We start from the raw sequence: 23,211 nt of genomic DNA on the forward strand, positions 1-23,211 counted from the left end.
ACACCTACAAAGATGTTAACACCGGCCCCAACACCGATCCCTGAGGAACACCACTCATCACCAGTCTCCACTTGGACATTGAGCCGTTGACCACAACACTGAGTGCAACCATCCAGCCAATTCTTTATCCAGTGAGTGGTCCATCCCTTAAATTCATTTTTCTCCAATTTGGCAACGGGGATGTCATGCGGGACAGTGTCAAACACTTTGTACAAGTCTGGGTAGATGACATCAGTTGCTCTTCCTTTATCCACTGAAGCTGTAACTCTACCATAAAAGGTCACCAAATTTGTCAGGCATGACTTGCCCTTGGTGAAACTGTGTTGGTTACCACCAATCAAGTCATCTTTATTTTCCATGTGCCTTAGTAGGGCCTCTGCAGGTGGATCTTGCCAGGCACAGAGGTGACACCAACTGGCAAAGTTTTGGACAGGAAAAAAAGCCCTGAGTGAAGGAAGGCTTAAACACTACCTCTGTGGAGATGCATTGTCCTTTTTGTTTTCCTTTCACACCAAAACAGCAAATCTGTATTAAACAAACTCAGAAACACATTCAAGTCCAGGAGGAATGTCCTCTCCTGACAGGGCCCTGAGCCCAGCGAGCGCAGCTCTGCCTGCCCTGCAGCTGAGCCCCTGCCACAGGCAGAAGGAGCAGCAGCACAGCTGAGTGGGCCCTACACTCTACTGCAGCTGACAGGCAGAAAAAAGCAATTGTGTGGTGAGTCGTGACTTCCCTCAGCCTATTTCTGAGAGCATCAATCTGTCTTCGTGCTAGCACTTCCTCAGGGACTCTCCACTCAGCGCTCCGCATCGGAAGGACTGATGAACTCAGACAAGATGAGATTTCCAGGTCCCAGCATCTCGCAGCAGCACGTGTTCAACCTGCTGTACTCAGCCTCAGCTCAGAGATGGAGAAGTGCTGCCTAGGCAGAGGTAATGATCAGCACAACCCTTGTGCGTACCCTGTGTCTGGCCCCATCTCTCAGCTTCACACTCAATCCAGCCTCAGGCTCGACCACAAGGTTGTGTCCATCCCTGGTGCCACGCACCACAACAGTCCCCAGATACAAGCAGCACTGCAGAAATCTACCTAGACAGCTTATTTTCCAGAACCAGACAGAACAACACGAAGAGCTCTTTCTCCAAAGAGAAAAGAATAGAGACAAAGGCAGCAAATATCAAGCCAAGATTGCGGGCACCATCCTGAGGCACTGCTCAGGTCTGGACACAGCACCCCTCCTGACCAGGACAGGGAATCCACGGAGCAGCCTCTGGTCTGACTGTTTGTCCCTGAGGATGTAAACCACAAGATTTGATTTTTTGAGACCATAAATTAGCTGCTACAAACCCGTTACCTCATAACAAGATCATGCATTTGCTTTAATGAAGGTCAAAGTAAAGACAAAGAAAAGAAACTGAAGCCCCTCTCCACAAGTTTGCTAACAAAATCAGAACAACAAACTATAAAATACCTTTAAAAATGTGTTTGTGGTGGTTTTTTTGGATGTAGCTCCACCTTTTGGCACAAACCTCTTCGCATCCACAATTGAATTCAAGAAGCAAAATCCTCTGCCCAGGTAAAGCAGCCTGTTAGCTGCTCCTGCAGGCTGTCCCTCCTCTTGCGCGCCCCAGCACACACACCCTTGACTCCTACTGCTTGCTCCATCAGTCTCATCACCAAGAGCCCTCTCATTATTAACTGCCTTTTCCTTAATCTCAGCACACTGCAGAGTGCAGCAGTCCTGACTTGTGAATTAAACTAGAAAGGAAGGTGAAACAGCCACTGCCATTGAAAACACATCTTCACTGCACAGTCTTTTCACATTAAACACAAGGTTAAGGGCTATGACAGTGTGGAACGGTCACACAAACAGCACCAGGGAGAGGTGCAGCTGTTCTTTAGCCACATTTGTTGTTGTTTTTTTTTTTACATGATTCAAGGTCAGAGATTAGCACAGGGAAAGGTGACAAATAGTGCCACAGACCTGGTTTTGATTCACCACTCCAAAGCCCTGTTCAACACATGTATATTTCAATGAGGGGTAGAGCAGACCAGAGGGTGGTGAGAGAATGCTGCGAGCACAGCCACCACCGTGCTGATCCATGGCTCCCACCTCTCCGAGCAGTTCTCCCCGCACACCAGCTGTTCGGTGGAAATCCCTGAGCAACATGTTTGACTCTCAGGAGAGGTGATACTCGTGGAGGGTAAAGTCCACTCTCTGAGAAGGACCGTGACACTGATGTCACAGATGATCCCCTAAGCCTTCAAAGTTTAAATTCAGTCTCAGCTTCAGACCGTTTCCTCGTGTAGTGGGGGTTCAAGGGGAGAGAACTGCGTTCTCCAGGCTGCAGTAAACCAGATAACAACGTGTATTTGCTCTTATCATGCTTTGCACTGTATAAACCATTTATAACAGAGCACAATACCATAGAAAAGCCTTCTAATGAAACGCAAAGGATTCAGAATGCCTCTCTCTACATTTCCAAGCTTCTCTTATAACTCCTCCCCTGCTTTTTTTCTCATCCTGCTTCTCCTGCTCTGTCCCAGTAATGCCATGTTAGAGCACAGCCCTGCTGGTGCATCCTTGCCCTCCTGCTCAAATGTTAACCTGCAGACTGACCATAAGACCTGCCTAGCATCCTGCACATGGAGTGAAATGCGCCCTTAGGGGCATGTGCTCTGCCTTTTGCATACCAACCAACCTGCTCCCTGATCCTCCCACTCCCAGCATTGCACATGCAGTCCAATCTAATCACAGTCAGTGAAGCACAGAGCATGTGTAGTCTTTTTTGCAAAGGGAACTACTCCTCTGCTCCATCTCATGCCATCCTATTCCTGTACAGTTCCAAGAATGCAGGTGAAAACAATTCCATTCAGCTTATAACTCTGCATGCTTTTAAAATGGAGATATAATTAAATGCAGTATTTCTCTGAAGAATATTAGACCAATAGAACAAACACACTCTACCTGGTAGAGCCGGGAAACAGATTTAAAAAAAATAAAATTAACCTTCCTTCTTTTTTTCCAGAGATTTGAAGACGCTATATTTAGAACTGAAAGCACATTATAGGTAATTATAAATAACAAGCAAGTCCTCTGTGTTTCATATTGCCAAATATAACAAAAAGCAACCCAGTCCCATTAAAACGGATAATTGGCTCAATCCATAAGTTTGTGGTAGCTTTTTTCCCAAAAGTGCAAGTTTTTCCTTGAACGTATCTTCTGTACAGAGCAGCTTCGGGCTATTTCTCCATGGCACACACTGCTTCACTCCTTGAGATTCAGTACATTTCACAGTTAATTGTCTTTCAACTGTTCTCCTCTTCCCCCCTCCTTTTGGTATAAAACAAACAACAACAAAACCAACAATAAGATCTGTTGTCTAAAAAAAAAATCCCTAGGAGAAAGTGAATACCACTTAAATAGATAAAACAGATAAAGGATAAAGAGATGGAAAGTAGAGCTGGATTTTCCCATGCCAGACTGTAGCCTGGAGCATAACTTCATACTGTCATTCCTTTTTGTTTTCCATTTTTCTCTTTTCTGAGATAACAGAAGTTAATAAGTTCTAAACCAACACACTTTGTGTAGGCAGAGAAGACACCTGACTCTAAGAACTGAAAGCAGATGATGTAACCCTTCTTACAGCTGGAAGCTTGCAGAGCAAAATTACTTCATGGAAATCTTTATTAGCGGATCTCATGAGCGCAATCTTTCAGAAAGGAAACTGAAGGCTTATGCAGCTGTCCCAGAGTGTCAGCATACGCTGTTGGTTTTGTTACACAGGTGTGCTGCTAGCCTCCCACTTTTCTCTTGGTTTGATTCAACCTCCAGGATTTTAGAATAGTATAGTTTGCATACCATGTGTACCTTTTCTGAGAGAAGAGAGATGTAGAATGCACGCAGCAGCACTGAGGGCCTGAAACCAGAAAGGAAAAGATAAATTATCTTTAAAGTGCTCATCAGCCAATACTCTCAAAGTGATATAAAAGAGGTTTTGCAAAAGATCTGGGCTGCTGAGTCAGCAACGCAAGGAACACCAATGATATGAGCATACAAAGCCAGTCCCTTTCTTTTCTTGTCTGAGAGACCAAAGCTGGCTGACAGCATCACCAGCTTGAGCACATCAGTTTGCCCTGTTCTTCAGCCTGTCCACCATCCATTCCAGTGGGATCAAGGATGAGATGTCAGCAGGAAGGTGTAATTATCAAAAGAAGCTGAGCTCCAGGACATCAGGGTCCAAGAAGCACAGTACAGCTTCAGTAGGCCTTCAGTATCATACAGCTAGGCAGGCCTCCCATCACTCAGGGCACAACTTAAATGTGAAAGATAACAAGGTCACATTTAAATACTGGCACTGCCTCTTTCCCATCCAATCTTTCTGGTCATCTACCCTTCCCCAAAGGGCAGACAAACTTTGATGTGCACTGGGATTGTAGAGTTTTGCTCTTGCACTGATCTTCTGTTGAGGGTAATGAATCAAAGAGGGGATGGAATGCCCTAAAGCCTATGCAGCAGTTTGCTGTAGACTGCCAGCATTCACTCCATGCCCTGCTGGTGCTGGCATATCACAGCACTTTGCAACAACTGGGCCAAGGGAGCATTCAGGCATGAAGAGCTTAATGACTGCATCAAATTAGTAGCTTTTGTTTGATTGCTAATTGCCGGAGCTATGCTAGCAGAGTACATTTCAAATGCATGCATACTTTTACTGAGCCAACTACTAACAAAATCCACTGTTATACATGAAATGGAAAAGCAAAACTATTTCCTTCATCAGCAATACTGAACACTGAAACTGTAAAATCGAACTTTTGAGTAACATATTGAAATCCAGGCTGGGCAGAGCCTTCCTTCTTCAGTACTGAAGCTTATCTCCTTATCTCCGAGATCAGCTTGTTGGTATGCCTGTCAAGACTTGATGGTTCAAGTCTAACTCCATCTACAGAAAGTTTGGAAAAGCAGCACTCAGATCTGATTTGCAGCATATCAAGAGGTCAGGGACAGTGCACAGATCCAGCATGTACATACAGATCATTTTAATTCACCCAGCTTCAAAGGTAACATGGCCAAGGTTCTGGACTTCCAATTCAAGTCAGTCTTCCAGAAGAACGAACTGTGTTTTTTCTGCTTATTGTAAGGCAAGACTGGAGTTCTTTCAAAAATGCAATCTAAGAAACAATGGCAGGAACTGCAGTGGTGAACTACATCTCCCAGGAGGCAACCAGGGTTCTCAGCCTTGCTGTAATGCATCTGAGAACAAGCAGCTCCTGATCTCCCGCAACTTGGAGTGGACTACCAAAGAAAAGTCTGGTGATGTCTTACCTGAATAATATGTTGATGCGCTCAGAGAATCACGTCAAGTATAAAAATACAAATCATGAAAATGGAATGACAAATGGTAGCACCAACGTATCTGTACCACAGCTATAAGCTCAGCCTCTATGCATGCTAAGCAGCAAGTTTCTCACTTAAACAAGACTCAGCATGGACAAAGGCAAGGCAGGGCTCTCTGCTGGTAACACAGGAGCAGAGCCTGGAGGCCTTGTGTCCAGTAAGAAGTGCATTTGCTTCTAAATGCGTCCCCAGGAGATCATGAGTGCGGAGCCTTAATCAGCACATCACTTGTAAGCAACATGTTGGTAGCAAGATGGAAGTCCACAGTCACTTAAAGCTGCACCCATTACTAATGCAGAAAGGCTCTTCCAGTGGTTGGCTCCAGGCCAGAGCCAGGCAACTGGCAAATTCTGCCCAGTTCTTGCTGTGCTGCAGCCAGCAGGGAACCCCAGCAGGGTTGGGTTGTTTGTTTCTAGAGAAACAACTGCTGCTGCACCCAAAGCAGTTTCCAGTTAAGAAAGAGGTGCACAGCAGCCAGTAGGCTCAGCAGAACTGGAACCACAGCGCTACTACAGAAATATGCTCAGCACCGAGATTACCTGTTGGACTCCAGGAGAAAGCAACTCAACAGTTCTGTTCTAACACTAGTGGATGTTATTCCGGAATGGAAGCAAGGACAAAGTGAAGACATACATGTCATCCCTCCCAAATACAAAGACTGACGTGGAGTGGAAGCAGTTCAAAACATGTGAGGGTGGCAGTTCTTCCTGTCTCATAACCTGAACTTCTCACTCCAGACAATTTTGAAAGAAGCTTGACATGGAAAAAGAAAGGGAATGGCAGAAAGAACAGACAGCAGGAAGTTGAACTGCTGCCGCATGGGCCAGACCTTGTGCCTTCAGGCTACTGGGACACACAGGAAGCTCATGATGAAAGCTGAGAATCCACTTAACCCCAGGCGCTAAATTTCATACCAACTGCGCACCTAACAAGTGATCTAGCTACTTATAAACTAAAGCAAGGAAACCACTTCATGAAATGATGAGTAAACCGCCACTGAAGGGAATGAGACTGTCACCTATCAAACCAGGGAAGTGATATTCAACCACAAGGTGACTGAATCGTTACTCTTCACTAAGAAAAAAAATATATATACATAATGGAAAACCCAAGGGTGAGAACACAAGTGTTTGGAGTGAGCAGACGGCTCAGTCTAAAAAGCTAGAAAATACGAGCTCCTCAGCAGGGAGCTGTAATACATTTCCCCTTTTCTGTGCCAGAATTGGAGTGCTCAGCCAATATAGAATTAAATGGACCTGGACAAAGCAGCTTCCTGAGGAGCATAATTAGCTGGTGGCTTGGAGTGCTCTCTAATTCAATTAGCAGCACCATTTATCAGAGCCAGCTGAGATTTACATTTGCGCTTGCTGACGTCAATGTGAGACTCACAGTGAGTCCCAGAAGCCTCCAGTTCAGCAGGAGTGAATTGAACTGCTGGGGTCACTTATTTTCAAAGAACAAGAGCTGTCGAGTTTTTTGTTTTGTTTTTTTAAATGCTCCTTGCTTTGCAGCCACTGAGCTGCAGACCTGAAACCTATACTGGTTGCTTCCTTTGCAGCCTAGTTCAAAGTGACGATCTTCTGTTCTCTCCATCCTTTCGTATATTAAAAAAAGCAGCATTTTCACAGTGCTTTTACACTTACTTCATAGGTAGCAGAGGGCACTTCCAGCTCATTGTAGGGGAGCAGATAGCGGAGTTAAGAAATGTGTCATTCTGTTGAGCTGGTGGGGGGGAGGCATACGCTCAGAGGTAAGCGCAGCCTGGCTCACTGAATGAAGTTCTTGATGCGTCCTCACTGACCCTACCCACAGACATCTGCATCACGCTCTGGGAAGGCCTCTCCCCACAGATCCACTAGCTCTGGGATCCTTCCAGTTTATCAGTTTCCAACACCTAACACACTGTTAAAACTGCATGCCACTGCAACTCACCCGTAGCTAAGCTACCCAGACTGGTCAACTTCTCAAGTTGAAGAGACTGCACTGCTTAGATCTGGTATTCCAAAATAAAATGAAACAAGAACACAAAAATGGTTCTGCTCATATTTCCATACCTTCTCCACCATCAGACTTACTAGCAACTTTCTGGACTACAGAAGTACTTGTTGCATCCCTGAGACAGACTCAGGGCACCATTAATGCCTTCAGTGAAGCTTGCAGTCAGATGGGGAAGAGCAGTAGCAACTCTGCAGGTTCGATATGCACAGGTTAGTCTGAGGACGGACACAAGACAATGAAGGACTGAAAAGCAGCAAAGGAGACAGCTGCAGCCACAAAGACACAGCGGGAGCACTTGCTGTACAAGTGAAGATTTCCACTCTCAAGCACAGTAGCTAATGCCCAGGTCTGCAGGGTGAGACAGTCACTTGCATCTCTTTCAATTGCTAGGCAGATCTGTAATGGTCGCTAGCTAGCTCACCCATCAGCTGCCAGTCTACTGCAAAGCTTGTGTCATTTCCGCTTTTGAGAATTGCTTGAGCCCCATTATTTTATGCAAGTTATAATTCAGTCATACTCAAGGAAAAAAAAATGAAGCAAACAATGCCGTCTTATTTTAGAAATGCTGTGACGCATTCAGAGCAAAGGAGCTCAACAGACCAATTGGGAACACGTGCCATGGGAAAATCTTTATATGCACGTTCCAGCAAAATTCCAGTATTTGGATGCAAAACAATACAAAGATATTTACCGGCCACTGCAATTATAAAATGGAAGGTCCTCACACACGTTCACTGTCAGACTACTGTAGACAAGTGGGAAGCTTCTGAGCTTTAAGTCCAAATGAGACACTAAACACAGAGAAGGTATAGGAGCCCTGGCTGCAGCCGTGCCCCTCTGGCAGCAATGTGCTCAAGCTGCCCCACCTGTGCTGACCAGAGAGGAGAGCAGGGCCGGGAGCTGCAGGAGCTCTGGAGGGACTCAGCAGGATGAGAATCAGCCCAGCTACTATGGCAACCTGACCTCCTTCACTGGGGAAGGCACCGCACCTCCCCTCTGCTCCAGCTGTGAGGTACTGATAAGGAATTGCATAGAGAATTTCCATGCAGCAAAAGAACAGAAGAGGAGGAGGCTGACAAGAGACACTAGCAGGACCAAGGAGCTGCCTGCCTCATCTCCTCTTGAGAGAAGAGACAAATCCTGCAAATCCTCTTCCATCCCAGCCTCCCACTAACGCAACATCACCTTTTTGTTAAGGAGGTCACAGCCACCGGAAAGATGCCCTTTGCTCCCCAACACTCTTTGTTCTCAATTCTTGCTGACTGCTCACCCAGAGAGTACTCTACATCCCTTCCCCATTCCCACTGCTCTGCCCTTTCATCTCATTGTTTCCCCATTCAGAATGCTCTGCAGTTTGAGCACCTCTGTGACTCCTAACAAGCTGCTTTTCCATGGTGACATTCTACTTTTGCTACAACAAGTTAATCTATTACTCAAATCAAAATGATTGTACGAGTTTCCACTTCTTAGCTTGGGAATAAGTTACCAGCAGGAAATACTTGGACAACATTTCCCCCAGAAGCACTGAGCTGAACACCCCACCCCCTCTTCCTATGGATTCAGCTGAATTCCTGAGCAGCCAGCCAGATGTTTACAGTCAGCAGGGTGCCAGGGCTTGGCTGTAAACAGGGCAATTCTCTAATTTTATATATTTTTCCTAATAATGAGAATTTAAAAAAAGAGAAGAAAAAACTTAATAGAACAACCGTAATGCTGTTTCTGTATGAGCAGTGAAGAGTGACAAAGGCTCATTTCAGTACCCAGCTATGCACTTCTCTCAAGCATAGCTCCTTGCACTGATTCTAGGTAGCACCGCAAAAATGCTTGTGAATGTGTCTTTGAAGTAAAACTGCACAGACACATTTGGGCTACAGGCCCTGCGAAAGGAGCCCTCTGCAATATTCTCGTGCACAAGCTTCTATTGCCTCACTAATGAGTCAGCGGCCATCTTATTCTCCTCTCCTGAAGTTGTGCTCTAACATAACAGCAGGTCTTCAGACAAGCACAGTTCATGAAAAGCCATGCCAGGAGACTTGTTTGTGTCAGTAAGCTGGGAACATTACAGCAACCCCTGGGAAAAGCATAATATCACTCTTTCTCACTGTCCAACTGCTTTCACCAGCCCCACTCCCTGGAGGGATCTATTAGGAGGAAATAATAAGGTCTCATATAGAAAACAGGAAGGCACTGAACTCTGTTAGTGTTTGTTTGTTTAAGAGACTTTTCCAGTCAACCACTCTGCCCTGATATGACAACTGCATGGCCAAAGCTTGAAACAGTGGAAAAACCATCCCCAAATAGCTGAGGGTTTGTTTTCGTAGGGATGCGTTAAAAACTCTCCTAGTTTGACAAGCTGGATCCCACTGTTAGCCTGGAGGATGGCAATTGCAACCTTTGCTTCTCAAAAAAATTCTTTGTCAAATACACTAACAAGTTACTAAGAGAGCAGCAGAACTAATGAAAACCTGGATTCTGACAGGGGTCTGTTACAGGACTTCTCCATGTCTAATAAAGGTGCGACCTTGATCACTTTCACCCACTGTGGCTGCCTCCTCTCTTCTTCTGCCAGCTTTTGTGAAACTTCTGAGAGTTCACTCTTTGGGACTGACTTACACCTGTCTACTGAATTTGGCTGAAACAAGATTCAGAAGTCTACTGGAAGAGATGACATACACCTTATTTCTTTAGAAAGGAAAACAAAAAACATTACATCAACAAGATGTAAAATAATCCTTGTTCCCCACTCTTCCTGACTTGCTTCATCCTCTAAAGCAACCTAGGTGCACATACAAGTTTGACAGTGGCTCTACCGTAGCCAGCAAGCTGCCTTTACTGGAAATTGGATTTCAAGCTGGCATTTGCCAACATTTCTTTCCTTGCTGTGTATAACTACTATTGTAAGCTGATTGTTGCGTGAAAATAGTTCACAGATCTGTCACACTTTCGCATTCCCTTTCAAACATGTAAAACATACCTGGAGGTATCTAGGAATGGCTTGTAGGCAATGGTTACCCACTCCTCTTCGTTGGAGGAGTATCTTGGCTCCCTTGGGGTTTCAGCTGTGGTATCCAAATCCAGCAGATAGTAGCATTTGGAAACGTCAATCTGCAGAAAGATTCTTGATGTTTATTTCCTGTAGGCTCTTGGTTGCATGTGTTCATTCACACAGGCTGTGAGATATCTACGAGAAGGGGTTTAAATTTCTAAGAACATGAGAAATACTTTACTGTAAAAGATTTTGAATGTTTTCAAGTAAAACTTTTATGGAGGAATAAAAGCTCTCACTACTGCTGTCAGAGGAGAGAGACAAGAGAGGAGGAGGAGAGTCCTGGGCTGCCTGTATGAGAAGTACCACTGCCAGCCACCTTGCTGAGGAATCGCCAAGTCACAGAGAGGAATTTGAGGCAGCAGGAGCAATCCTGCTGGTGTTTGATTTCAGGCTGTCTAACAAGCTCTGAAAGACTTCTGACTCCACAAGCTCCCCAGACAAAAGGCTTCATTATCTTTACTGCTAGAAAGGTTTCCTGATGTCTACAACGAATCTTTTTTTGTCTCAGTTTTTACCCATTCCTATTGTTTTACACCATGAACAAGGCAAACAAACCCAGTAACTGACTATACAGGCTCCGCAACCGATTAACTCTACAAGTCCCAGGATACTGACAGAATCATGGAAAGCAAGTAGTTCCAGCAGAGCGCGTTATCTGGTACAAACCATGCTAGGTTTGTGCACAGATAACCTGGTCTGTAGCACTGGTGAATCTCACCACCTCTCTTGCAGCAGATGGACATCGCATTGCACCTCTCAGACCACATGCACTTGCTATCAGCGCAGTCAAGCCTTTATCAGCTGCCTATGATGCAAGTAACTGCTTTGCCCCGACCAAGATGTTTGGTAACTCTTGGTCAAATTATGAAAATGTATTTGAGGAAGCAACATCACAGAAATGATTTATGTGGGTGACCTCCCAGTTACATGAACTGTGGGCAGCATCCTCAGGAGTCTTGTGTTGTGCAGTCTGTTCCTTTTAGTGTGGGAAGAGCGCTCTCAGATGCGAACAGACAATATTATTCATACGCAACAGCATCCTTTCAAGACGACAGCTCCCTCCTCCTGCCCTTGTTCTCCTCACTCCTTACAGGTTCCCCTACAGACATGCATGTGAGCCGCTGAGACTAACATCAACTGTCAGATACAGAGAAGATATGAGCTCCTACCAGGACAAACTCCCTTTTAACAATAACCATCAAAGTTTGTACAAGGCAGTTCAACATGAAGCTGCATTGTACAGAAGCTTCTGTACAATTAAGCCCAAAAGACCTAGAGAATTGGTCAAGTATGTGAGGGCTGATATTCTCCTCTTGAAGACCTAATCATTTTTAAGTGACACCATAAGTCATTTTCAAAAATGAACCAAGCACTCTAGAGCCTAAGGTCATATTTCCATTGTACCAGGGTAGATGTATGACTGCAACACACCAGAGAACTGAACCTCACACAGGTACAGCAGCAAGGCTGAGCTTGCATTATGGCATTATCACTCTCAGCCACTAGAGCAAAGCAAGTCCTAGCAGTTCTTGCCTCTGTTCTTGGGTATTTTGCTGGCACTGGGTTTTGTCTGTCAATGGTCACACATTCTCACAGCTGGCACAGGCTGAGTTTTCTGGCAAAAGCTTGCAGAAGTGACCTCAGATGCAGTGGAAGTCATTCCACTTCAAATCAGATTAATCTAAATGTCTAAGCTCTAGTGTTTCTGTCTGCAAACTGAGAATGCACAGAACTCCTGGATGATTTTTCTAGTTTCCTTGGTCTGCTACACCTCCTTGCAACATGGCAGTGTTCCAAATACCAAAAGGGATCTAATAACTCCCCCTTCCACCACTGGTCTGTTATAAAGCACTGTATATTAAAACATAGTGGTACTTCGAAATTTCTGAGAAAAGCCACCAGTGGAGTACAGAACAACCTAGAAATTACAGGTTATGCCATTCACCGAACTGGATATTTTGATCTGGGAGACATTATGGAACTAGAATGCATGCATTTAGATATAGAAAATGACCCAAACAAAGCCTTCACTCAGGTTAAGTGGAACAGAAGTTAGATGATAATTTCTCATCAATAAACAACTGCAAATTTACAACAGCCTCATTAGCCATGTTGAAGTTTCGTCACATCTCTTGCATTTTACAGAGATGAAAGACTCAGTTCTGGAAGAGGCTACACAACCTGTAACTAAACTTTCTGCTATGCTAGCATCATGCTTATTGGTGTCAACTGGTTCTAAGGGTTTTTGCTTTTGCTTTTTCAAATGAAGACAACAATAGAAACAAAACCGAGCTCAATTATTGGCTAGAAACTCTACTAATGAGAAGGCTGAATCCATTTCTTGCACTGTATCAGAAGCAGCTTCCAGGCCCTGAGAGAGGTTCTGGCCATTAACAAAGACTCCCAAACCACTAACCAAGTCTTTCCTGTAAGTTATGCAGAATGTCTTGGAGAAATAGAAGTCTTTGAGCACTAAGACTGATCTCACTGCTTTGATTCTAAATGCTCCCTCCCCTAAAAGGGCTGAGACTTCCAGTGCTTATGAATTACATGCCAGGTAGAAAGGTTTCCCTTCTACCATTTCAAGTAGTACACAATACACTCTTACAAGTCACACTGAAGCTAACAATAACACTCATCCTGGTCAGAGGGCCAGCAAAACAACTGTGCATTTATTTGCAGATTTACACAAGACTTCGGTGGTGTACAGATCTTGAAGATTTTCTTCATAGAAAAATCAGTCTTAGTAAATAGAGCTGCAATTAATTTCTAAATTACATTCTATCCCCTTCACTTCTTCTTTCCTTTTCCTCCTCTCAGTCTATTTATTTGATGCAACTAAGTTACACAGAGCTAAATTTGACCATATTCTGAACAACAGGAAGGGGACACAGTGTAACACAGTCAGAGCTAAGGGCACAGCCTGCTGCTGCAGGTGCAGCTCCAACACCCATCCAGATACTGTGACAGCCTGGGCATGCCACACAAGGACAGCAGCTTGTCTGGTTTACTGCAGAAAGTTTAACTGTTTGGAGCAGAAAGATGTTTTATGGAAATTACTCAAACATTTAAAAAATGCAGCCAAGCTCCAGGTGATTCCTACAGTTCAAAACAGGTAAATTAAATTGAAAAAGAAGTGAAACTGAAGTGGTTTTTTTTTAAAAAAAAACCCTCTTCCTCTTAAGTCAGGAGTTTTAACTGTTTCAGATGTTAGGTTTAATCTACCCTTCCTGACTGGATACAGAATCGTAGGGGTTGGAAGGGGCCTCTAGAGATCATGGACTCCCCCTGCAAAGCAGGCTCCTACAGCAGGCTGCACAGGTAGGCGTCCAGGCAAGTCCTGAATATCTCCAGAGAAGGAGAATCCACAGCCCCCCTGGGCAGCTAATCTCTGGATCTGTCCTTTGTTTGTAAGTGGTGGTTTGGCGACTGGACTGGTGTTTCCACAACCCTCATAGCTTCATTACAAAAATAACAGCATGAGAGGACTCTCAAGCACCTTCTGCTCAATACAGGAAATAACCAACTCCGCAAATAACAATTACCCTGAATTTTAGTTACTGAGAAGGGGTTCCATAGCACCTAACGATTCTCAATCCCTTTTCTGCCCCCTAGCTACTCCCAGCAGCAGAGTTCACAGTCAAGCTAACAGTATTTCACAGACAATAAGAACAAAGCACTCAGCAGTGGCTCCTGCTGTTAAGTGCAAGAACACCAAGTGAACAGCAGGAAATCTTGCATCTACAGAATCTCCTGCTGAGCTCTTACTGGTTTCTGACAGTCTATCAGTCATATACAAAGAACAGATACAAGCAAACACCCATTAACATACATTTTCAGCAAAGATTACAATATTATTGTTTCTTGAATTCAGTGAGAAAATAATCAAAGAGCAGAGCCCCAAATGGACCGACAAAACCAGAGGCTGCAGTTGACACTTAATGAATCCTCCTCAGGAAAATGGCAAGGGAAAATTCATACTTTCAACACACCTTTCCTCTATACAGTTACTTGCCAGACACCATGTATTCAAACTGATGTTATTTTACTTAAGAGAAAGCCCAATATGAAGTAGGGAATAGTCATACTCTTAGTACAATGGAGATACTTCCCAATGCACAGAGTAGCAAAACTGTCCTGTCAGGGCACAGTTCTGCAAATTATAGAGCACCTTTCACAGCACATAGAGCCCAGGTTCATTCCCAGCATCGGCAGCAGCAGACACCAGAGAAGGCCTTTTTGCAGGCTCAGCATCAATGATTAAAGAGCTAGAAACAACCTCATTCTCCCAAACTGTGGTAACTGCAGTAACCACTCCGGTACTGATTAGAAAAGGTAACAGTGGAAGAATGCAGCAAAAGCTGCCATTTCCAGCTGTAGATAAGACAGAAACAGCACTGGGCACGTAGCTTCTTCCTTAAGTTTTGTGACAGAGCTATTGCTAATGCATTTGCATGTCTGGCTGAAGATTACGTACTGTACAACTTGTCAAGTTTATTTTATATATGGATGGTTTAGCATTGACAATACAGTATTCTTCTTGAGGTGAAGACAGAGAACACAGGAGTCATCCTTAAACAGAAAAAGCAAATTCCTGCCCTTTCGTAGATGCACAAGTGTAGATACATCTCACTGCCTCTTCCTTCTACACAGTAATCCCACTGTGGGGTCAATACTGCAGTAAATAAAGAGCTCTAGGAACTTTGCTATTATCCCAGAGACTTCCCCTGAATCTAGTTTCCCTTCCAATAAAGGAAAGCTGATCTTTGGCAGACACGCTCCCCTTTACTAACACAAGGTTGTAATCTGGGCTGTCTGTTCTCAGCTCCCAGCCATCCCACACTCACCATGAAATTTCCAAAGCAGACTCTCCGTGAGACAAGTCAGTGGTAGCACAAGCAGCATCAAAATAAGTGCCATATTGGAATTCAGAAAGCCACCAATGAAACAGAAGGACCAGGGTTCTGTGCCTGAAAGCAGAGAAAGGGAAAGAGTTTTTAAACACAAGGGTGCATGAGATCTGGATGTCACACCAACTTCATTCCTTCTCTGACCGTCACAGAGGAAGATACTCAGCAGCAGACAGCAACTCTCTGCATTGCAAGCACATTCAAATCAAAGAATGGAATGAGTGTTGTAACGCTGTAGTGCGATGGAAAGCACAGCAATAACAGCAGGGTGGCAAAGTCCTTGGCTGCAGCAAGTGAAGATAAGCCCAAGCACAGCAGCCGTGGACACCAAAAGGAAAGAATCTGCTTACCCTTGGAAGGCCTCAGGTACGCAGGGATCTCCAGCAAGATCCCCACACCTCCACTGCCAACCCTTAAATGAGGCCTGGCATAGGGTGGATCCTGGCTCCAGCCCTGCTGATCACTCAGTGCTTTGCATGCACCTGAGCTCCCCTGGGCTGGCCCTGCCTTCCCACCAGGTGCTCCATCACTGCTTCAGGCCCTGACTTAGCATTTCCACTACAAGTGCATACAGGAGATCATTGTGGTTGTTTTTTTTTGTTTGGTTTTTTTTTTTTTTTTTACAAGTGACTTGTCTTCCCACCCCCCCCACCCAGGTCATAGTCAACATCCATATGCTGCTCACATATCACAAGCCATTCTAACAGTCAGATTTGCCCAACAACAGGTTCTGCAACACAGAACTAACCCTGCTCTAAGAAAGCCTCTAAAGCAAGAAAAGAGGCTGAAACTCATGGAACCAGGAAATTCTACTCCAAATTCATTTTAACTGTGGAGAAGTAAGAGATGCAACACAAAACCACACAATGTTAATAGATGATTATCATTCTGGAGTGATAGCGTTTATATACACACCACGTCTGGAGAAACAGAAAATGGACTAAAAAGAGCAAGAGTTCACAGTCACACTTCACTCCATCAAAGACTCTGTACTCTAGATGCTAGCTTTGTTATCTTCTCAGCAGGAAAACTTTTTAAAATTTCTCTGCTTCAAGTTGTTTTTAGTGTAGTTTTCAAACAGGAGGAAGCCAACTCTGCCTCCTAACATTACACACTATGCATTTGTTGCAAGCTTTGAAGGATGAGAACTGACAGAAATTCCAGTTCAACTATCATTTATTTGGACTCTTAATTCATGATACTTAAAATCCTGAACAATAAGGAGTGCCAACTCCTCTCTGCATGCTTGCCACTTTCTCAGTGCAATTAGCTCAATCAGTCTGTAAATTACACACGGGGGCTTTAATCACTGCACTGTTGTGACACATGTCACTTGCCACAGCAATTTCCTGCAATCAGAGCCACTTAAAGAAGGTCCATGTTGAAATTAATCAGACAACTAAAAAGCAGCGAGAAAAACCCAAAACCTCCGCAGCATGATTGGTAGATGTTCTAGTAACATCAGAAACATGTAGCTGGAGTTAATAAAGCCAAGTTCAAGCAACTGAGATTACAAGTTCAGGTTTAGGGGAGAAGGAGTCCTTAATGGAGTGAGTTATTAGTTTGCTTGCTTTCTCTCCTCATCTGCCTCATAATTCTTTAAGTCCCACAGAAGTACAATCCTCAGCCTACGAGAGTCTGAATATGGGATTTTAATCCAGAAGGAACATATTGCTAAAGAAAAAAAAACAATACAGCCTTTTCTCTAGGACTCAAGCCTGTGTGCAAACCAAAAAATACAGTGGTGTTTGCACTGAAGATGCTATAGATTGATTATTCTGCAACCTCCAGCAGCTTTTGCTCCCATCACGTCAAAGTTGGGAAATCCATGTTTCAAAGCCCCATGGCGCTGGCCAGCCATTCATCTCTCCTAGCAGTGGAATGTTTTGAAGCTCTAAACACATACTGTTGTCCTGGCTACAAGCAAGCTCTCTTACTAGCCTGAGGATGTTATATGAACACCACTATGAATCAAACACTTCAAAATAGACTGGTCCCTGGAGGCTGCTGGAAACAACTCGTGCACGAGTGTGGAAAAGGTTAGGCACAAGCCCATGCCAAAATCCAAAGGCAGAGTCTGAAGTTTCTATTGCAGAAAAATTCACAGCAACAGACTTCAGAGTGTTCCTGCAAGAGACAAAGGACCACAGCAAAGCAGCTGTACCTTGTGCTATGGAACAGTACAGCAACAAACCACCACTCAGCACCACCCAAAACAGCCCCTCAAATGGACCACCAAATAAGGCCTGAAGGGCACTGCTAGAGAAAGCCTCACTACTAACCACCGTTAAATCCATTCTAGAATACCTTGACTCAGGGATTAAGAAGTGACAGATGAATCTGTACCCTAAGCTCCCCAAAGTCTCCATTAGTCTCTCTGGAGCCCTGCTAGAAACATAACACTCCTACTCTTTAGCTGTACAAGTACACGGCACGAACACTTGGTGCAGCAGCAGCTCCCCGACAAGCACCGTGGCACTGCCACCAAGGTTCAGACCTGATCTAGGTCACTCAGAATTCCAAATGACCAGAACCAGGAAACTCCCAAAAGGCAGATGACTTGCCTACTGAACAGATATCGCTGATGACAACTCTGACTCCCCCTTGAGAGCCATGAATTACTTCTACGACCTTCTGGAATCCTACTGAGCTCACCAGCTTAGTTATTTCCCATGGCAATAATCTCAGCATCTAACTATACACTGTCTAAAACTGCCTTCTGCAACAATTCTCACTTTTTGCTAACATAAGAATGTACAATATGAAATGTTAATCCTGCCTTTACCACTGTCTCTTTTCATTAGTTAGGCAAAGCTCCAGCTCCTCCTCTGTAACCTGTAGGTAATTTTTACATTGCTTATGGAAAAAAAAAAACACAAGAGGAGGGAGTATTTATAAGCTCTTTGAAGAGCTTATAGAAAGAAGGCAGCAAGAGGAGCCTAACTGCGGTTATCATTACTTGCCACTGACTATAACTTCTTGGTCTTCAGGATGATTGCTTTCTCCACAGTTCGTTCATCCAAAAGAAATGGGGACATCAGGTGTTGCCTCTGTGAGTCACATTGGCCCCAGCTGCAGCATGATCACCAGAACAGCAGCAGGTGGAATTATTCACCTTTTTTCCTCCTCTGAGGTCTCAAACATGCCTTTACAATAACCTCAGATCCTGCCTGCCAGCCAAGCTCTGGCCACACACTGCCAAATAGGCAAGGAGACTCACAGCACAGAACCACATCAGGAATCTGATGTTAACTGAAATAACTACGAGTTCTGCACTGCCTGACTGAGGCTCTGCAGCCTGACTGTGAAGAACAATAGTGGCCAAGAACTGGATTAAAGCTGACAAATACACCCACCCCCTCCCTTGTGTCCACTGCACTTGCGTTACATCCAGACAAGCTTGCTATTAACAGCGCTTTGCTGTGGTATGGTGTTGCTGAGACATCTCATGACAGTTTACAGAGTTTCAAAGCGAACAAAAGCCGCTTAACTCAGCGCGGAGACGCGAACGAGAAATTCGACAGTGCCCTGTCAATTTCCAGCTCGAGAGCGACGTCCTGTGGCAGAAGCGCGGAACTGCAGTCCTTCAGAGCTCGCAGGATGTCTTTGCTTAAGAGCACATCAGAAAAAGGATCGGCCATCAAAATCTAGCGTGCAACTGTCCCCTGACAGCAGGGAGAAAACCATCGCCTCCCACATTTTATCTTAAACTCATCACAGAGATCAGGTCCGTGAGAGGTGAAGACAACATTCAGAAGTGCAGCTACCAGCTTCCCATAGTAATAGCTGTCCACAACTACTAGAGCCACCTGAAAGAAATCACCTGTTATTTGCAGCCCGCCAGAAGCTTTTGCTGCATTGCCCAACAGCTGTGATTCTGTTAAACTCACTCACTCCTACTGTAAGCCCAATTACTCCCTCTTAGTATCGTTACAGGGGCTTCCACCTCTCCTTCTGTAACAACAAGCCAAAGACAATAGAAAGTCTGAGAGAGATAGACCAAATATCAAATTGAGAATATCTTTTTCAGCCAGGCAAAAAACATTTGACAAAATGCAAAGTTCCCGAGTCCTCCTCTCCTTAACTAAGTGCTGCACTGAAGGGGCCAGCCCATTAGCATTCCAGCAGCTATATACCAACCAGTCATGACAATCACCTCAGTGCATATCCAGAAGCTGCTTGGGAGGAAAACTGCAACACAAAAAAAAAGAAAGGGCTTAGCACAGCTTACCCATAGCTAGAGAGCCACAAAAGGCAAAAGAAGGCCAATCATTTTTCATTCATTCCATCAGAGGTGGAAGGCTGTTCTGCTCACAGAAAAGCAAAACTTCTGATAGGTTCTTAGTAACACCAGATAAAGCATTTGTGGGTAGGCCAATAGCCACATACAGAGAGCAGAGCCAAAGTCACCCAACTGGTGCTAGGAATCTCTGGCTACGCAGCACTCCTCCTCAGGGAGCAGTGTAGGTCCAAGGGATGCTCTCCCTTCTTTGGCTGGCCCTTACAGGAGCCCAGGGTGCCCCCACCCTGGGTCCAGCCCATCTGGTCATGTGTGGAGCACAGGTGCAAACACTTAGCCTGTGTTCCCTGGGCCAGCCACTCCCCTTCATCAGGTACTCTATCACCAGTTCAAGCCATGACCTAATAGTTCCCCTGTAGGTGCTTTATTGCAAATTCTCACTTCAGAGAAGATTCTGGTTGTGACAAAAAAGGAATTACTTTAGGTACAAAGGCCTCTCCTCAGTAGCACCCAGCAGCAGTTACCTGTTGACAGCATCTATGGTTGCACTGAAACAACCACTTGCAACATTTGCTTTACCCTCTATACTCTGCCAGACTGAGAAAAAAAAATGAAAGGTATCTGCTCAAGTGGCAGCAGGAAACCTGAGCTGGTGGGGTATGGTCTCTGAAACAATTAGGCATAGACTGGTGGGAAATAAGTGAAGTATGAAGAGACTTAGGATTTCTTTCATTGTTCCTGCAGTGTCATTTCTCCATTTACCGCTAAAAAACCAAACCAAAACAAAACAAAAAAACCAGAACAGACACTAATAGCTGGGGTAGAAATCAACAGGGGCTTATAAGGCACCAGGATAAAACTGACGGCTCACAGGGGCCAGTGAGCACCCATGGCTGCCAGGTAACTTCACCTAACACGGCCAGGAATCACTGACCCTGATGGGACAACTCTGCAACCGCACCAGAGCCTGAGACGGCTTCCCTGCAACCCCCCACTCGCTCTTCCTCAGTTCTTCTCAAGTTGGCTCACAAACCCTTACAGGGAGGTCAGCATTTGTAGACTTAGCATTTAAAAATCACTAGTTTGTTTCTTAACTCTGACAAGAAACAAAGCAGCTGTTCAACATGACCCAAAGGCACACTTACTCACCACAAAAGCAATTCTGACGCATCTGATTTACCTTGTTAGTCTGCAGAACTCCAGTGCCACAAGGCTGGTGAGGCCTGAAGCCACAGGTGTGTGCAGGAGCAGACGGTGTAGGCTGGAGGGCACTCCCACCTCTGAAACCCTTTCCCTTAAACGAGGTAGTGTGTCTAAAATAGAGGTTAATATAAAGCGCCTCACCCCATAGACAGTTTTGCACTTTCCATCTCCGAATTCTTGATTAAGAACAGTTCTCCTTGAGCACACCGACTAGCAAAAGGCTGCAAGAAGACCTGCATTTGTGCCGGCCAGCTCCGAACCACCGGGTGCTGCAGGAGCTGAAGGTCTCACGGCACTTGGAGGCGGGACACTCGAACGCCGTGGGTCCTTCAGGGGCCCAGCCTCGTGCCTCGCTCCCAGAGGGCGTGGCGCAAAGAACACACGTGCACAGAGAAAATACAGTAAGAGCAAAACTGGAGATTGCGACACTAGGCAAAGAACGACAGGAGCTGCATACAGAAAGTCTCTTAAATTGCACGGGGCGCAAGAAGCCATTTTGGTTCTAAACACCTCCCTCACTGCTCGCCGACACCCCCTGGCCAACGCTTCTGGACCGCGCTCCTCCTCCCGACCCCCGGCTCCAGGCGGATCTGCAGCTCCGCCCCGAGGCGGTTCCACGCGGCCGCGCGCCGCCCGCGCTGAGCGCTGCTGGGGAACTGCAGCGCCGCGACGAGGGGAGGAGCTGGGCGGCACGAGGCTGCTGCCCGCACGCGGTGCGGCCGTTCCAGCGCTGCCAGCAGATAAGCGCCTGCCGCAAGGTGAGCCTCAGCCTCAGCGTCCCCAGCTGCAACCAATACCCAATAGAATGCAGTAGATTCCTGTAACCCAGCCCCGTGCTGCAGTTCTCCAGCAGCAGTTGCAGCCATTGCAGCTGTCGATACAGCATTCGCAGTATAGCTATTATTCCTTTTTTTAAAATTACTTTTATGATCAGCTTACTCTAGCAAAGAAAGGCCCCACTTTAAGAAATGAGCTTTCATCACACACACATATGCTCTTAGCTGAGCTGGGCAATGAAGCCCTAATTTCAAGTGACGAAACAACAGCCATCTGCAGGAATTCACACCTGCTATGATGTCGTTCAGAGTTACACTGATATCATTTTTTAATCTTCAATTTACTTGCTTAGAGTCAGCTTGGAGTTGACACAGATGAGTTGTGGGGCCATACAATGTTGTCAGTCACACCAAACATTGCCTTGGTTTTCTGCTCAGAGTGAGTATGGCATGCACCCAAAGATGTCTTCCTAATACCTTAAACCTTTACAAATACGTATCTGTTGAACTCCAGGACAAAAGACATACATACCAATTCCTGATTTAAAATCTTACCGGCTTCTATACCCAACCATAGAGATCACACCACAGTAAAGCTTGGTTTCAGCATTCAGAATGAGCATTGGACCCAGATTCATGGCATAGCCATGAAGGAGGTAATTAGGAGAATTAGAGGCTGGAAGGGATCACATTAATGTTCATAAAAGTCTGAAGAAGATGCATTCATGCATCCACAAACTGCTTCAGGAAGGGTATTTCAAGGACCCCAGAGGGTACCGATATGGTTCTCCATGCATTATTGTGACTGATAAAACCTACCCTAAATACAGCGTGCCTGAAGATGTGAGTGAATTATATTATATTATCCCAAGTTTTGGGAGCAAAACATCCAGGAGATGGAAACAAGCTGTTGCAGTCTCTCCAGTGATGCTTCAAGCTGTACATACTCAACCCAATTGCAAAAATTCCCTAAGCTTAATGATAAATTTCTGGGAGCCTCTTTTGGGGTTTCTCACTTAACATGCAAGGAAAACAGGCACAGGCTGGTGGGAAAAGATTTGTTCTTCTGCCACGGTAAAAATGGATAAAATAATAAATGCAAAGCTGTATGGTGACACGCTGAAGTGTGTGCCTTTGCCTGCAGATATTGCTGGGAGGAAGCACTGCTGGAGATACGGAGAATCCACATGCTCAACAGAGGGCTTTGTGAGCTGGTAAAGGCATAGAGGAGGGGATGTGTTCTCAGCAGTAAACGACTTCTTTCACAAAAACAGTTTTGCAGAAAAACTGTGTCACTGTCACCAGCAGTGCAGTAGATGCTGTGACTGGAATTAAAAAGGGATACGAGTTATGGGGACACATGAGAAACTCATTCTCAACACTGCCATGGGCAAAGGTGCTGGAGCTGGAAGTGTTTGAGCACTACAGGGTATTGTGGGTGGAGTTAATTTTATAAAAATAGAATAGAATGGAATGGAATATGGAATGGGATGGAATATGGAATAGAATAGAATGGATGGGGTGGGATGGGATGGGATGGGATGGGATGGAGTGGAGTGGAGTGGAGTGGAGTGGGAGTGGAGTGGAATAGAACAGAACAAAGCAGAGCAGGACCTTTAAATCCTTGTGTCTTCACA

The 23,211-nt window shown here is 45.1% G+C and overlaps 1 long non-coding RNA gene across 2 annotated transcripts; it reads right to left on the reverse strand.

Moving 5' to 3' along the window:
- Nucleotides 367-21,499, reverse strand: LOC110387586. Of its 2 annotated transcripts, none has more exons than XR_002432611.1 (5): nucleotides 20,940-21,499; nucleotides 15,293-15,415; nucleotides 10,371-10,501; nucleotides 3,872-3,920; nucleotides 367-3,334 (listed from the first exon to the last, which is right to left on the reverse strand). It is a non-coding gene; the product is annotated as an uncharacterized LOC110387586 (long non-coding RNA). The 2 variants fall into 2 exon arrangements; XR_002432610.1 differs by having other exon boundaries at nucleotides 20,776-21,499.

Source organism: Numida meleagris, chromosome 23, assembly GCF_002078875.1.
Source record: "Numida meleagris isolate 19003 breed g44 Domestic line chromosome 23, NumMel1.0, whole genome shotgun sequence".
Classification (NCBI taxonomy): domain Eukaryota; kingdom Metazoa; phylum Chordata; class Aves; order Galliformes; family Numididae; genus Numida; species Numida meleagris.